Raw genomic sequence first — 6,000 nt, forward strand, 5'->3', positions numbered from 1 at the left:
TACGATCCTTCCATTATGTGAACTCAGTTCAGTTCGTATTTATTTAATCTCTAAAAACAATGAGTACATATTTGCATCAAATATACACATCAAGTATACAGATTAATAATAAAGCTAATAAATCATACAGAAATAACTTAAGATAGATACAATAATATAATTTGACCTGTATGGTCATAGACGAAATGAAAGAGGAAGACTTAAAATAAAGCCAGTAATGGCCTTGTGAGATAAAGTCTCCGTAACTATCAAATGATTATGTGGAGGCTACTTTGCATATTATAATAAAAACAAATATATATGCATGAAAAACAAAAAAACATAGGTGACATAAGAGGTGAAGGATATATGTACATGTTTGACAACATCGGTATTGTGGATATAAGATTGTAACAAAACTGCTAAATTAGGCATATTTTGAAGTGAAGTATTGTTTTAATCTTCTTTTAAAGAGGGAGAGAGATTTGCATGAGCGAACAAAATTAGGTACAGAGTTCCAGATTAAGGGAAAATTAAAACTTATAGCTTTTTGTACAAAGGTTTTTCTTACTTTCCATAAATGAAATAAACTACTCATACGTATATTGTGGTAGTGTACAGTATTATTAATACAAAACATTTTACTAATCTTGTTTGGAAACTTTTTTGTAAAGTAGAAAAACCCTAATATAGCTACTTGATATTGATAAAGATGAAAAATATTCAAAGTATTCATTGGATATCTCGTTTGGACAACTATTACGCTGCATAGGTATGTAAATATGTTTGAATACCAGTTATTTCATATCACAAAACATTTCTTTTTTATTACTTAGTTACCTGAAAGAATCGACCTTATTAAGCTGCTAGAGTCGGGGTAATAATATTATTATCATGTTAAGCAGGCCCGCTGGTAGAAAAGTTTTCAGAACTGAAGTGCCATCCCTGAGTAAAATAAGACGTTAGTTTTATTATATATAGAGAGCCGACGTCTTACCAAGATTCATTTATTTAGCTTACTCAATGGGATAGTTTACCCCTACCCAGTAGTAATAGAGTATTCCACATGATGAGAAAGGGACAGATCGGCGCCGTCGTCTGCAACACTCCTTAATGTCAATCACTGTCACAGGCCCAGTGCAAAAGCAAAGGACAAAAATACTCTAGAGAACAGATAATTGCCTATGTACTGTTTACACAACAAATCACGAAAAAGAAAATTGATTGGAATTACAAATCAAATGAAATATCTTTAATTATAATTAAATTCAGCACGTTCACAACTGTGAGTAATATGGCATAGCATCAAAGAATAAATTCATAATGAAAGTTAATTCGAATAACATAAAGTCCTTAGCTGTTATCATTTCGTTGGGCCCATCGAAGAAAACTGACGAGTGTATCGCGATCAGTGGAGAATCCGAACGTCGATGACTCATCACAATGACGTCACACTGGAGGGCGATTCCCGAGACTTCTTTCCCGTCCGGAGTTCCCGTACGTACCCTCAGTACTCACTGTTGATACGGCTCTACCTTTAGAATCTCGGTACTAAAATCCCTACGATAAATAGTAAACATGAAACCACACTTCTAATACATTGATCTAATCACGCAATTGATTCATTAATTAACTCATAATTAGTTGTCAATAAGTGTCCACGTTTGATTGATGGAAATTCATTTCAAAATATCCATAAAGTAATCTTCCAAAACACGTTCAATCTTACAAATACATTACAAATTAGTTATGCCAATCCCTTATATAATAAACTTCATAATTGTCAAACATGCAACCGTGTACAGGTATAGTATGTAAACAAACCCATTAAACGAACGTAATGTCGAAAATCTGTTAAATTGTTTTCATTTGCAAGATTCAACATTAAATAAGTTCCATATAATCTGCAATTAAGTTAACACCATATTTCGTGCAAATTTCCGTCTTAGTTTAAAGATTATCAAAATATCCTTGTATGAAGTAATTTTGACTTACCACGTATGTGGGTTAAGAAATACATCATAGAAATCATCTAAAAACTCCTTCCTGACATAGCAGCATAAAATACGATTAGCTCGTCAATAAAACAAATCCATATTATGTGTCTACTAAAATTATAGCAAAATGAATAAAAACGATGAAGTTGATATTGCCCCTAAGGCAAAAACAAATCGAGATAAATCATGTCAGCTCCATCCAAACCAATAAGACGTAAAGACCAAAATTAATAGGCCTACAGTACACGACGCCTTCAGATCGGGTTTTAGGGCGTAGTTCATTTGCCTAACAAAAGTTTTACGAGTAATTTGCATATACGTATGCGCTTCGTCTAGACGTGATGTCCAGTCTTTAAGAAAAGCTCTAAATTAGTAAGATTCATACACACCTTGACAATCACCCTGTACAAAGTTTTCAATATGCTGAAAATGGCTATCCAACCGTTTCATTTTGTTATGTAATTTGTTGAAAAAAAATAATTAAATTAAAACCAACACTAAAATTGGGCTTCCGTATATAGTAATCCTTGATTACGTACAAGGATTATTCACTGATTATATATATATATACATATATATATATATATATATATATATATATATATACATATACATGTATAAATATATATATATTATATGGCGGCTTGTCATTGTTCAAAACCCACCTTCACCCGACAAAGGAAATTATAATTGGTATGGTGTCGGAAATCTGTCTATCTGACGGTCAATCGGGCTCGCCCTAGCCACTAACCCGTCTCTGTGGTCTAGTGGTTAAGGCACCGGCGTTCAAAGCTGGGGGCCCGGGTTCGATTCACGGCAGAGACATTTTTTCGGCATCACCAATTTTTCCAAAGGGTAGATAGCTCTGGGGAACCTTGATTTAAGCTACGCCTACCATTGTTCTCTTCATCCATTTCTTTCGCACACAATATATATGTATATATATATAATTGCGAAACTAGTTATCAATTTAATAACATTCTTTGCTCGCACTCTGCCCTCTCCTCCTACAAATAGAAAATAAGAGTGAAAATAGAGCGTTCAATGAAATCGTTAGCATGAAAAGCAATGATTGAACATTAAATATTGTTATTAACATTCACGTTATCATCAAATGGTAAGCTTCGTTTATTAAAACAAAGCGTGGTGTGTAACTTAGCATTATATTTCGTGCAATTTGAATTCTAAAAAATATGTATTTCTAAGTCAATAATTTGTGGGTTTTCATTAGGTTCTTCCACATCTTCATTAAAAAGAACAAACGTTCTGATTTTCGCCGAATTTCCTTTCTAATATATGGCAAAAGTAAAATATTGTTTTGTGTTTTTTAGTTTCAAAACCATTTTTGTGTGGATTGCTTTCTTGCTTCACTAGCATCTGAAATAAAGCATTACATTAAATACTATTTCACCCAAGGTGAGATTCAATCCAATTGGAAAAGAAAATTTTAGAAGATCAATTTAAGACAAGGTGTGTACAGTCCCGGAGGGACCGGGATAAAAGTGGATAGAGGTAGAAATGTAATGAAGAGACGAGAAAGTGGATGTAAGGAAGTTGGATATTTTTGGAGTGAGTGTAGTCATGCAGGAGTTTACAAAGTCGATTTTCAAATTTAAATAGCATTATAAATCACCGAACACAAACACGATCAGCGCTGCACTGTTCGGTGTCGAAAATAGAAAGCTGTATTATGTTGATCGTCTTTAAAATTTCCCGCTTTCGTTAGCTAAGCTTTAGTGACTATTGTGTGTCCTACGCTCCAAGAGTGTTGGCCACTCGGGTTAGCCGAGCATCGATGTGAAGCTACGTGTGCGTTTGAAGTCACCAATTGCAAACATGGCCAAACGGCGCTAGACCACGTCCAGACGATTGATATTCTCTTGGGGGTAAGGGCCCCACAAAACACATGCATACTCTAGAATGGAGGGGGGGTACTAAAGCCACATATGATTAGGTCTTAGACTTCTTTGGACAAGGGCTGATGTTCCGCAGAAGAAATGCACTGACAGAGCTGGCTTTATTGGTAATGGCTTTAACGTGATGAGTCCAGTTCAGGTTGCTCTTGATATGGACAGCTACATGTAGATACTAAGCTGTGTCAGCTGACTCGAGAGATTGTCCATGGATGCTCCATTTTCTAAGTGGCGTAACTGGCGGGGGCTAGCTGTCCCCCCCCCCTGGCGGATTTCACCGGAAAAATAAAAGAAAGAGGGGAAAAGAAAAAAAATAGGGACAAAGAAAGGGGGAGGAAAGGGAAAAAGGAAAGGAGGACAAGGAAAGGGAAAAATGCAAAGAAATTGAAGAAAAAACTTATTTGTTAAATGGAAAAGGAAGAACAGCGGAAAAATGTACGGAAGTAGATCATTTGAGAAAGAACAAATCACTGCGAAATACATGTAGGCCTATGAAATGTAATAGCACGGTAAAAAAAGATAAAAATATGGCAAACAATAGCTGGAAACAAAGGAAGAATGTAACTAGTCAAAAGCTAGATTGGAAAACCAAAAAAGGGACAAGAAAAAAATAACACCACGACTGGGCAGCCGATGATTGAAATTAAAGAGTGGGAAGAAAAATCAAGTGCATACTCCATTATGCTAACTTTTTGCAAATAAGCTGACGGGGCTTTTTCCCCAGACCCCAAACAGTAAGGTCTCTTCATTTATAACCTTCAGATTGCTCTATAACGCCCTCCGTTCAATTACCTTCAATAACTGGCATACAGGCGGGGGGGGGGTCTTGGTTCCACACCCAATAGGAAGTAAAATAAATTATAGGATACAAGTATAATTAAATGAATTTTAACAATGAAATGTGTTATTCAATATAATGGAAATATCCCTCACATAATTAGAATTTAATTTCAATAGGATTTTTTTTTCCAGCTCGTTTGCACGCTGGCGACAATTTTTTCCCACATTGCTATATTTTGCACCCTCAAATTATTTTGTTCATTACGCAACTGGGTTGAATAAATGTGTTGTGTAAAAGCTATGTTCTGTATTTTCCCGTGATATTTGATTAAAAGTAGCGGCATTCTGTGAGGTTGAAATGGCATGATATAAAGAAGTTCTGGGGGCTCCTCCCCGGACCCCAACCGCACAGCACTGCGTATGGAAGGGTTAGGCCATGGCCCAAAAAAGTTTGACAAACATGAACAAAAAAGGACAAAAGAAAAGTAAAGGAAAATGTAGGAGATGATTTTATTTAATGAATATAATGTAAGAAAATAGTTCAAATTTAGATTCTCATGAAAAGGTGATTTTTTTCTCCCTCGCTTCGCTCGCTCGGAACTTATATAAAGCAGAGTACGCGAACCCAACGAGAGTAGAAAAAGAAGAAAGGACAAAGGGATGCACAAATGGCGTCGCCATCTTCCCGTCCTATTTTCAGAATACATTATATAGCGTCAACAATGAGTCAGTGGCGTTATGAGACATACGTTTTTACGGGCCAATAAAAAAGATTGAACAACAATTTTACCGTTTTTATTACCAAATATTTCGAGAGATTTCGACATAATATTCCGGAAAAATATATATGAAAATTTATCTCCTTCACTTTACATGGTTGAAAATTCAGTCATTTATATAGATATTTATTTTCTTTTCATCTATATATTTTTTTATTTGTTGGTTATTTTTCATTAATTTTTCAATAGAGGGGGTGCATGGGGCATAACCCAAACCCTCATTCGTACGCTAATGGGTGTCATCTATGCTTAAAGCCAAGGTAAATATAACTTTACCGACCACTTCCTTATATTAGTGTTGTCCTAAGTTGTTTTGTTTTTGTTTTTCGTATTATGTCATGGTATAGTAATTTCAACGTGTAAGAACCAGTGGCATGCAGCAATCTGATTTATCTTCTTTATGAATCATTATGAAAGCAAAACCAGATTATTACCCGTTTAAGGTTTGAAAATTTATGATACAATAAATTATACTCTATACAAAATAAGTGCATATGTGCCATACTCGCTGATGTTTAATAAAATGTGGGGAATTAACAGGGATTAATACAC

This window comes from Lytechinus variegatus, chromosome 17, assembly GCF_018143015.1.
Source record: "Lytechinus variegatus isolate NC3 chromosome 17, Lvar_3.0, whole genome shotgun sequence".
In the NCBI taxonomy this organism is placed as follows: domain Eukaryota; kingdom Metazoa; phylum Echinodermata; class Echinoidea; order Temnopleuroida; family Toxopneustidae; genus Lytechinus; species Lytechinus variegatus.